The following is an 11,799-nucleotide window of genomic DNA, read 5'->3' as shown; positions in this document are numbered from 1 at the left end:
GTTGCCAGTCTTTCTGCGTTCCGCAAACAATTTTCGTTTTTGGCTCAGATTTCCAGCAACTGCAGCTATTCGTATTATGTTAACATTCATCATGTTTTGGACAAAACCAATGACCTACTAGCATCGGAAAATCGGCAGAAGTACTGGGACACCGACATGTTAGCTGAACAATCCCAGCATTCCATGAGCCGGAATACGATCCGGGCCACGGTTCTGAGAGTATGGAATCCTCACAAGTAAATAACAAGACAAGGCGATAGATACTGTCGTATTTGGTGTAAATAAAACACCCTTTATGAACTTTTTCGTTGCAGATTATTTTCAACTTGTCTTCGTAGATTTACAAAGTGGGAAAAGCCCATTCCACCTGTGTGCATCGCGGCTAATCAGAGAGCCAATCATTCCAGTCGCAGTTTCCAACTTTGGCCCAAAGTCTCTTGTGTTCTAATGTTCCCAGTGCAAATGTCAATGACTTTATCCTGTGTTCTTAAATGGCACAATAATGGGGCAGATGCATGACACTTGCACAACGACTTCTAACTCTTTTGAGGAACTCATGCTCATTTTCACCCACAAAGGGAGACACACAGAAAGATACCCCCAAAGCGACAGAGGTCTCCGTTGTGGTGAGCTGGAATTTGAAATGGATAATAGGACAAATGCACGTTTCAAATGTGGAAGCACAGAAGCGACGTCCCGGCAGAACTTCACAGGGGAGCGTAAACGTTGGGCACGGATAAAGTCAGACATTCCCCTCGAGCCAGGTAGGACTCGAACCTACAATCTTCTAATCCGAAGTTAGACGCGTTATCCATTACGCCACTGGCCCAAGAGCCACGCTCGCCGCTGGGAGAATGTCGATATGTAATGCCATTGACTTTCACGGAATCAGAATTGAAAAGGTGAACAAGCAGCGAAGAAAATCACCAACACTGCTTCACTTCGAAGTTTCCAATTTGTGAAGCAGTGTCTTTCACTGGCAAAGGAGAAACATTTGTCCTCAGCTGCCTGCTTCAGGGTCGCCTCCTTCTCTGCTGGAAGTTTCCATCGTTTTATTCGCAGTCCCGACGCGATTTCATGATCCACTCCAGTGAAAACGTGTCATGGAGTCGTCTAAGCAAGACCCTGCCGAAACTCTGCGAGAGACATCTGGTCATTTCGAGCTCAGGATGTGGAATTAGACGAGCTGCGTGACACCTTTTATTGGCGCCGCCACTTCACTGCAAATTAGCGGCTCAAAACGAGCCGTTGTTAGCATCAGCTTGATTTGTACTGTCCTGTAGTGCATTTGCTGAACAACGTCAGATAGATCCCATCCGGCCCAGCTGACTTATCTATTTTCACACTCTGCAGTATTTCTAATATCTCTTCCATGTGAACCTCAATCTCTTCTAGTCTAGACGCAAGTATCTCTGTATCTTCCTCGCCAACATTTTCATTATCTATAGCGAACTCTGTCGAAAAATATTTATTTCGTGCTTCCTCTATCTCCACTGACTCCACACACGACTTCCCACTATTATACTTGATTGTCACAAATTTAACTCTCGTCATTCTTTTAGTGCTCACATACCTATGGAAAGCCTTAGGGTTAACCCTGATCCTATCTGCCAACAACTTCTCATGTCTCCTCCTGGCTCTTCTCAGCTCTCTTTTTAGGTCTTTCCTGATATCGTTGGAACCCTCGAGCGCTCGAACTGAGTTTTCACGTTTTGTCCTAACATAAGAATTCTTGTTCTTCTTGAGCAGGGTTTCCACTTCCTTCGTAAAGCACGGCTCACACGTTCTGTATCTTACTCCCTCCCTGACAGGTACATACTTATCTAGGACACACAGGAGCTTTTCCTTGAATAACCTTCACATTTTTAATGTGCTCACCCCCTACAGTTTCCTACCCCACTCTACGATTCCTTAATCTTACCTCATTGCATCGTGATTTCCCTTCCACCAGCTGTAACTCTTGCTCCGTGGAGTACACCTATCCCTTTCCATCACGAAAGTAAACCTGAGAGAATTGTGATCGCTGTCTCCACAGTGCTCACCTACTTCCAAATCTAAAACCTGGCCAGGCTCCTTACCCAGTACTAAATCGAAAGTGGCTACTTCCCTTGAAAGCATGTCTACATACTGTGTCAGGAAGCCCTCCCGCACACACTGGACAAAAACTGACCCATCTATAGTACTCGTACTGTAGTGATCTCAGTCAATATTTGGATATTGTCTTGAGTGTTCCAGAGTTTTTCATTGTCCCACAGTCCAGATGAAGTTTGTATTCCTCGCGTACGGGAGCGAGAATTCTTTCAATGTCTCAGATCAGTTCCTGTGCCGAGAACATCAGAGTCAATGTCCCTTCCTCTACTCGGACTGACAATTTACACTTCTTCAATCTCCAATGATTCTATTTCCCAAAGGGTTTCTCAAGATTTCCAAAGCTGGAGCCTAAATTATATGGTTTGCTTCCTAAACATTTTTCCAACTGCCAACTGACAATATTTTCACAGTAACTCTTCACAATCCTCTGGCTTGCACCATGTCCAGGGATGAGAAGTCCCGTTTGGTGGAGAGAGTTCCTAGGCTGGTGAGTTTCACTTTGGAACAAAGATGGTTAAGTGGCAATTTCCTGCGGTCGTTTGTAATGATGGGAGAGGGAGCGGTGGGGAATGAGCACTCTGACGAGCAGGAGGAAGTGTTGCCAATGACCAGAGTCAGAGAACAGAGGCCAAGGGATGAAAGGAATCTAATGAAAAGCAGCACTTCTGCTCAGGCCGTTCAATAACAACTGCAGAAACCCGATGTGTCGAGCAGTGTATCTGGAAAGAGAAACAGAGATAATGTTTTAAATGTGGAGCATTTCTGATGAAGAACTCGAGTTTCTCAAGTCTAATCAAATTACAGGCCTGGTTTGCAAAACAGGCTTTCAGAACATTGAATAGTCCCAGCAGGAAAGCATTCATAACGTAGTCAGCAGGATTCGAACCTACGTGGGGAAACCCCAATGGATTTCAAATCCATCGCCTTAACCACTCGGCCATGACTACAGGCAGCACCACCCCCTGAGCATTGACCAAATCAGCCGTGATCTCATTGAAAGCTGCCGCTGATGAGAGTTACGTGTTTCCATCTCCATTCATACCTTTGCTGTCATTTGTAAGGTGCGAGACACCAATGTAAAAGAAGAAAAGCACAAAGTTAGGACAAGATATTTGCAGCCAAATTGAGTCAAAATGATTCATTGAAAGGAAAATCACACTTGACAATTTGCGAGATCTCTTTGCGAACATGACCAGCAGAGGTAATCAAGGGGGCTATTGATCTGAGTATTCTTGGACATGAAACAAACAAATTTTAATGACATATTCATTTCTTTTTCTGGCGAAGGAACCGATCTTTCCAGATGCTCACAATGACAGAGATTTTTCCCAATTAAAGAAGGCAAATAAGTCCCATCTCACGCTGACACCATCGTGAGCGCTGTTGTTTCACAATGCCACAGAGTCAGGGTCAATTCCCGCCTCGAGGAACTTAATGTGTGGAGTTTGCACGTTGTCCCCGTGGCTGCGTGCGCTTGCTCTGGTTTTGTCCCACGGTCCAAAAATGTACCGGTTAGTTGAAATCGCCGTGCTAAATTGACGGGGTCAAAGGAGAGGAATGCATTTGGGCTCGGGCGGGTCGGTGTGGAGTTGCTGGGCCGAAGGGCCTGTTTGCACATTGTAAGTATTCTAATCTACAGTAATCAATGACCAAGGTACAGCGCACGTTGTTCGGTGAGCAAATATGACTTTTCGATTGTTTTTCTTCAAAGTTTCTTCCAATTCAAACAGGAGAGGAAGAAGGGAAATGAATGTCTCCCATAATTCTTGCCTTCTTTTATCATTCACAGGCGGTTTTTTTCCTCTACTTTTTTTTAACACTGTGTTTACTGTTAGTGTTCTTGTCAGCCACACCGGCTGGTTTCCTCTTTCCTCAATGTTCCTCATCTCTACCCAAACACACTTTCCATCCTTATCTCCTGAATCAAAGTAATCTCTAACCATTGCATAATTGCCACGGAAACTGGGCTTTTCACACGCCTGTGTATGTCATTTTCCAATATTAATTGATCGTTTACTGTGTTGCAATTGCGCACGAGAAGAGGAAAACAAAATAGAGGCCGGTGGTCCTGGGTTTCAAACACACGTAATTGCAGCTAAAACGAAGGTTACTGCACACAATGCGATCACAGAAGCATGCAGCGAACCGTCAGGAAGCACACAATAAGTGCAATGCTGGATGTCATTTCCGGAACAGGACGAGAAACACAACAGAAATACGTCTCTTGGGTACTATTTTGGATGTATTTCTCAATAAACTATCGTGTGTTACATATGTTCCATCGGGAGTTACCTCACACAAGGAAGTAACCAGTGCTGCAGACGGTCATATAATCCGAGCTCCAAGTCCCGGAGTCAGAGACACTCAGTCCCCTGCGTGTCCCTGCAAGGAACAGCTGTGCATTGGGTTTACAGGGTAACTGAATTGCATGAATGCGGCTCGATAGTCGTCTGTCTGCTTCTCCTCTATAGTTTTCTGTGCAGTCCCTGCGTGCAATCTTGTCAACTACGTTTGTCCGGAACAAGTCGGGCATTGGTCACTTGTCTCTGAGAGAGGCTGTTGGTTTATGTGTTGTCATAATTCCGAGTGTAAGGAGGAATCTGGCTGTCAGTTCCTAGAAACTTACTTTAATAAATGGAAGCGTGCGTTTTAACTTGCCGTGTGGCATATACTCATTGCAAAGTTTGTGCACTGCGAATCACGTTGTGGGACTATCCAATTTTGGCAAAGAATTTGTGTGGCATTCACGAGTTTCCACGACCAGCTATCCCTAGTAGCAATACGGACAAATGGCAAGAACTACAAATTCGATTAGAGCAGCACAAGGTTAATCTGACAGGGCAAACAGAAGGCAGCCAGAAGATGTCTGGGTGTAGGCCAACGTACCTTTTCATATGAAAGTCTGTGCATCAGTAGAATCTGGGACCAAAGTAGTCTATGTTGGTTATTCATATTCCAGACAACTTGCGTTGTTCCCCGTTTACTCTGAAAGTGAATAGACATAGCTATTTCACCGTTATTTCGAAAGAAGATCCTGCATTGAATCTGTTCGCCGTTTTTTGATGTTGTGGCGAAAAGGTGGGCAATCGCGATGTGAAACGTTGCTATGCTTTCATTTCCTTCATTACTGTCCAGGTGAGGGAGAAAGGTGATTGGCTCTCTCGATCAGATGGGGGCACCGGCGCATTAATGGCCGAATTTAATCACGGATATACTTGGAAATGTTCACTTTTAATGGTTCGTTGTTGTGTTTTGTTTTATGATACTTGAGCACTTTCTGGGACTTGGCAATACACTAAATCTCCAGTAGGTTTGGAATTGCCTCGCTGTTATTTGTGCGAGCAGTTCATGTCAGAGACGACTCACAGTGCCTCACAGACAGCACTTCAGCTTCGGTGTGTCTGATCATGGTACTGCCTTTTCAGTTTTGATTCTGTTCCCCGATAAGAGCTGTCAGTTTTTGGATTCGCTGGAGAGCAAAGTGGGTAATGCGATATGTGAGGTATTTTTCTTCAGCCAAAATCTTTGATGGTGAACTTGGGAAAGTGTCAAGAAGAATGGTCATTGGCAGGAAATATCCGGAAAACCATCATCTCTGGATCGGTTAGGCTCATCCACCCTCCAAAAAAAATAGCCAAGCTCGCTGGCTGAGTAACAAACAACATGCGGTTTTTTGCAAATGGTGTATTCAAACCGTTGCCGGTGGCTGGAGCATCTCAGACTTGTCCAGAATGGAAACAAATCTCGTGATCCAACTTGCCCTTCCTGAATAGATAACCGAAATTAATCCATACATTTCTGCCAATATTTGTGCCTTACCTCTCCGAGGTCTTCCTGCCTTTCAGATGCCTTTGAAATGTTGTGAGTGCACCAGACTCTGCCACTAAATGTGGCGATTCATTCCACACACACAAAGGTTCTGTGTGAAAAACATGTGTCCCTCACATCCCTTTTAAATCTTTCCTCTCTCACATTTAACATTTACTGTGTAGATTTGAACTCGCGTGTCTTGTGAAGAAGTGCTCCCTGACTATTTACACTGTCTGTCTTCCTCATGATTTTATAAGCTTCTGTGAGGCCATATCTAAGCCCTGAAGCTCCTGGGAATCTGACGAAGCCTATTCAGTTTCGTTCTCATGTCCAAGCACGGCAAACCTTGCAAATCCTTGTAAAGGTTTTCTAAACTTACACTTGCAAGAAGTGTGTCCAGCTGCAGCACTTGTTTGACCGCGTGGCCACTCTGGAGCTGCGGGTGGACTCACTGTGTAGTGTCAGAAATTCTGGAGAGTTATGTTGCCTCCCAGGTGCTCAGGCCAGGGATGTCGCCCATCGGCTGAAGAGCATTCGAAAAGGGGATCGTGAACAGCCAGTTGTCTTGGTGCATACAGGCACCAACGAAAACAAAAACGAGATGAGGACCTGCAGGGAGAATTCAGGGAGCTAGGATAGAAATTAAAGAGGAGGACCACAAAGCTAGTAATCTCAGGATTACTGCCAGTGCCGTGTGACTGCCAGCGTAGAAATGAATTTTTAAAAATGGCACGATGAACACGTGATTGAGGAATGGTGCTGCAGGGCGGGTTTCAGATTTGTTGGATTTTGTGACCAATTCTGGGGAATGTGGGACTATAAGAAAATTGACGATCTACATCTGAACCAGACGGGATCGTATGTCCTTTCGGGAGTTTTTGCTACTGCTGTTGGGGAGGTTTTATACTAATGTGGCAGGGGGCTGGGAAGCACAAGATTAAACAGGTCGGTAGGTGAGGTGGAAACTGGAAACGCCAAGAATCTGGAAGCTAGCATTAATAATGGGAAGAGTAGGCAGAGAGCAGATGAATGCAAAAGAACTGGTGGCCTGAAATGCATCTACTTTAATGCGTCGAGTATAGACAGAAGAACTTAGGGTTTAGATTGGTGCCTGGGAATATGACGTTATTGCGATCACAGAGATTTAGTTGACGGAAGGGCATGGTTGGCAACCAAATGTTCTAGGATATAGACGCTTCAGACGGGACAGGGAGGGAAGTAAAAGGGGAATGAGTTGCATTGCTGGTCAGGGATGATATCATGGCTGTGCGAAAGGAGGACACCATGTAGGGCTTTTGTCGTGAGATGGAGCAGTGAAATAAGAAGGGTGAGTTTAGATTTTTGGGGCTGTATTACAGTGAGCGTGAGGTGTAAGAAAGAGTAGTTAAACAGATCATGGAAAGACGTAGAGGCAATAATTTAGTGTTGATTGGAGATTTCCGTTTTCCCAACATTGACCGTGATACTCTTAGCTTCAGAGGTCTGGATGGGATGCCATTTGTAAGAAGCCTCCAGGTGAATTTTCTGGAGCGGTATATCAATAGTCCGACGAGGGAATAGGCCATATTGGAACTGATCTTGGGGAATAAGCCAGGGCTGGTGATAGCAGTTGCCATGGGTGATTTCTTTAGGAAGTGTCCAATATTCTGTAAGTTTTAGAATACTCATTGACAAAGATGAGAGTGGTCCTAAGGAAAGAGTACGAAACTGGGCCAAAGCTAATTATATCAAAATTATGCAGGAGGTCGGAAATGTGGATTGGACACAGCTATTTGTAGGAAAGTCCACAGTTCATATGTGTCAGGCTTTCAAAGCTAGGTTAAATATAGTGCAGGAGAGGCATGTGCCGTTGGAGGCAAAGGATTTGAAAGGCAATATTCGTGAACTGTTGATGACAGGACAATTGTACGGCTCGCCAAGAGGAAAAGGGAAGCAAACATAACGCCTCGGCAGCTAACAACATAATGGTCCCCGGAGGAACATGAGAAGAGTAGGACAAGTATGAAACGAGGAATCAAGGGGGTTAAAAGGGGTCATGAAGCAACTTCACGCTAGCACAATTAAGGAGAATCCTAAAGCCTATTATTCAGATCTAAAAAGCAAGCGGGTAGCCAGGGAAAGGATTGGTCCACTAAAGGAAAATTAAGGAAGGCTGTATGTCGAATCTGAGAGAGTGAGTATGATTCTGAATGATTATTTTGCATCAGTGTTCACTGAGGAGAGGAACATGATGAATGTTGAATCTAGAGTTAGACATTTGATTAATCTGGATCATGTTGACACAAGTAGGGAAGCTGTGTTGGGCAGGCTAGGGGTAATTAATGTGGACAAATCCCCAGGAACGGATGGGATCTATTTCTGATTCCTGAGTGATGTGAGAGAGGAAATAGCTGGGGCCCTGACAGATATCTTCGTGGCATCCTTCAGCACAGGTGAGGGTCTGGCCGACTGGAACGTTGGTCATATTGTCCCCTGTACAGGAAGGATAGTAGGGATATTCCGGATAACTACAGAACAATGGGCCTAACATCACTGTTGGGAAAGTTGCTGGAGAAGGTACTGAGGCATAGGATCTATTCATATTTAGAAAATAATGTGCATATCAGTGAGAGGCATAGAGTTTTTCGGGGAAGTGCCCAACTTGATAGATGAAGGAAAGGCTGTTGATGTCATATACATCCACTTCAGTAAGGAGTTAGATAAGGCTCCCCATGGTAACCAAATGCCGAACTTAAAGTAATATGGTATGCAGGGTGTTCTAGACTGGTGGATAAAGAACTAGTTGAGCAATGGGGGACAGAGAGTGGCAGTTGAATGGAGTTTCTGGAAATGGAGAAAGTTGACCAGTAGTGCTCCACAGGGGTCAGTGTTGTAGCCACTGTTGTTTGTGATATACTTAAATGATCTGGAAGAGAGCACTGTTGCAATGATCAGAAAGTTTTCAGATGACACGAAGATTTCTGGACTAGCAGAAAGTATAAGTGACTGTTAAAGAATACAGGAGGATCTAGATATACTGGAAAGTTGTGCGGAGAAGTGGCAGGTGGAGTTCAAAACAGACAAATGTGAGGTGACGCATTTCGGTCAGTCTAATTCTAGATGGGGTTATACAATGAACAGAAGAGGTTTGGGGGAAAAAAGTTGATGGACAGAGAGATCTGTGAGTGCAGGTCCATTATACACTGAAGTTTGCTGCACAGGTGGATAGAGTAGTCAAGCAGGCATATAGTATGCTTGGCTTCATTGGATGGGGTATTGAATAAAATGGCTGGCAAGTCATCTTAAAATTGAACAATACATTGGTCTGGCCACACTTAGAATACTGTGTAATTTTCTGGTCGCCACATTACCAAAAGTATGTGGATACTTTGGAGAGGGCGTGTAAAATGTTTAAGCAGATGTTGCCTCATATGGAAGGTGCAATCTAAGAAGAGAGGTTGAGTAGGTTAGGTTTGTTTTCATTGGAAAAAAGGAGTTTGAGCGAGACCTTTTTTGAAGTTTACAAAATCATGAAGGGTACAGACAGGGTAGATAGAGAAAAGTTTTATTTCCCAGGTTGAAGGATTAAAAACGAGAGGTCACGCTTTCAAGGTGAAAGGTGAAAAGTTTAAGAGGGATACTCGCGGCATCTACTTGACACAGCGGGTGGTGGGTGTCTGGAACGCGTTCCCAGCAGAGACGGGAGAGGTAATCACGGTAGATATATTTAAGAGGCGTCTGGACAGATGCATGAGTAGGTGGGGAGCAGAGGGATACAGATGCTTAGGAATTGGGTGACAGGTTTAAACAGTAGATTTGGATCGGCTCAGGCTTGAATGGACGTAGGGCCTGTTCTTAGTCTGTACATTTTTTTTGGTCTTTCTTCTTAAATTATGCCAATTTCATTACAAAATTTCCGAGGTCTAAGTGCCTGAAGTGAATCCATGCTGAAACACTAGTCATAATAAAGCTGAGAGTTGGCTGTCATGTAGTAGCGTGGTCGAGCGGTCTAATGTGCTGGTATTTAAGCCTCAGTTTCTATCGAATCGTGGCTTCGAATATGAGCATTGAAAGTGAGCAACGATGTAGGTGAGAAAACTGCGCATGTGTGGATGCCTTTTAATTTGAGTGTTTGCAGATCCTCAGTGTGCTTACCCTCTCGGTGATAAAATCAGCGACCGTCTCTGAAAACAACGCAAGTTCCTGCTGTCCGACAGATCCTCATATCCCGTCGATAACTTTGCTTTTGGATATCTGCGTTGCCAGTTTCTGTATCTCAAATGGTCAGCGCAGTTGGCTGAAATGTTGGTGGTTCGAGCCCAGCCAGGGAACAAGCCTCAAATATTTCAGCACAAGCATTTACCCCGACCATGTATTGACATTATAACCGGGAAAACTCATCCATGATTCACCCCACGTCCGCAGGGAGCGAGACGGTGACACGCAGTAGAATACGACATCACTTTCTCCAAGCTCCCGATGCCAACAGAAAGCGGCCACTGCAGCTTCAATCAGCGGCTTTCTGCCAAGCCATGGGAAACAACTCGTGGAAACTGCTGCCTCAGTAACAGCTCATTCCGTGTGAAAGGAGCAAAACTTTCACTTTAAATTGGAAAGGGCTTCAGGACATTGGAACGTTGCTCCAGTTCTTGGAACGTGTTATAAATAAAACTCCTGACTTGAAAATAGGAAGTGGTGAAGGTTTTAGGTAGAAAGAACAAATAAAGTGTTGATTGAGACGACTCTGTCTCGTCAGCAGATGGGAAATGCCCAAAACTGTAAAGGGAAATGATTAGGTTTCCTTTGGAAATTTCCCGACTGATTTACTGTCTGCCAGAGAGATTGGAAATCACATCAGCGACATAAAGGTGAGGGTAAAAATGTGAAGATATTAAGGTTGAATCTTAAATCCCGGGACAAGTGCGGAATAGATTGTAATGCTTTGAAGGAATAACTGAAGTGAAAGGTGTGAATGATATTTTTGTGATTAGGAAGAATGAACATGATCCTAACAAATTGCTGATGAATTATGCTCGCAATGTAATAGCAAACGAATCCACAGTGCACCGTGCTTGGTTAGCTCAGTCGGTGCAGTGTGAGATGCTTAATCTGAGGGTGGTGGGTGCAAGCCTCACAATGGGCGCTTTCACTGCTTAATACAATTCCGGCTCTTCGTTCCACGTGCAGTATTGCAACCCTTCGCAGGGGAATGTTCTTGCTGCTTTCATTGACACATCTGTCCACCTGCTTTTGATTACACGTCGGTTTCTGAGTGAACACTGTTTCCATTTTCCTGGTGGCGCCAGAGACAACTTTATCAGTGCAGCCGAAAATACAATGAATGATGTCCGTTTGAAAACGTGAGGTTCCAAACCAACCGTGCACCACCCAAATTGTTCAAAGGCACGGAAAGCGAATGGCCACTTACGAGGGGTCTGACAGAGACGGATCAATGTCACATGGGTCCTGAACCAATTTTCAGTGATTCAGATCGTTCTGATGGAAACCGAAGGGTACTCGCCCTCAACGTTTTGCAATTGTTCTTCTTGTGTTTAACGAAATGAGCAGTATATTGTCAGTAACGAGAGTATAGGTGCGGCAGGATCGTGAGGTTTCAGTGTGGGACATAGACACAGTAAGTCAATTATCCCCAGAGCACGGGAGAGCTGTTTGGTCCAGGATCACTGCCATCTTCTGTTTCTAAACTAACAAATGAAATTACTGGAAACTCTCAACAGGTCTGGGAGCATCTTGGAAATATAAATCGATTTAAGACTTCGGGACTAGTGACACTTCTTTTCCATGTCCATCTCCACCTGCTTTTGCACACTCTTCCTTTTTATTGAACGTCTCCTGACTTCCAACTTTACATTCAGCTTCTCTTTTATTACTTCCTCTCCAACAATTTTCCCAGTCTCC

At 44.5% G+C, this 11,799-nt stretch overlaps 2 non-coding genes across 2 annotated transcripts; both read right to left on the bottom strand.

Annotated features, from left to right (window-relative positions):
• Nucleotides 1-756: 756 nt before the first annotated feature.
• trnar-ucg (transfer RNA arginine (anticodon UCG)) lies at nucleotides 757-829 on the bottom strand. Its single transcript has one exon. It is a non-coding gene; the product is annotated as a tRNA-Arg (tRNA).
• A 2,127-nt stretch (nucleotides 830-2,956) lies between these two features.
• trnas-uga (transfer RNA serine (anticodon UGA)) lies at nucleotides 2,957-3,038 on the bottom strand. The gene has a single exon. It is a non-coding gene; the product is annotated as a tRNA-Ser (tRNA).
• Nucleotides 3,039-11,799: the final 8,761 nt, after the last annotated feature.

This window comes from Chiloscyllium punctatum, chromosome 29, assembly GCF_047496795.1.
Source record: "Chiloscyllium punctatum isolate Juve2018m chromosome 29, sChiPun1.3, whole genome shotgun sequence".
NCBI classification, from domain to species: Eukaryota; Metazoa; Chordata; class Chondrichthyes; order Orectolobiformes; family Hemiscylliidae; genus Chiloscyllium; species Chiloscyllium punctatum.
Note: the sequence above shows the minus strand (reverse complement) of the source record. Positions and strands in the feature narration are given on the sequence as shown.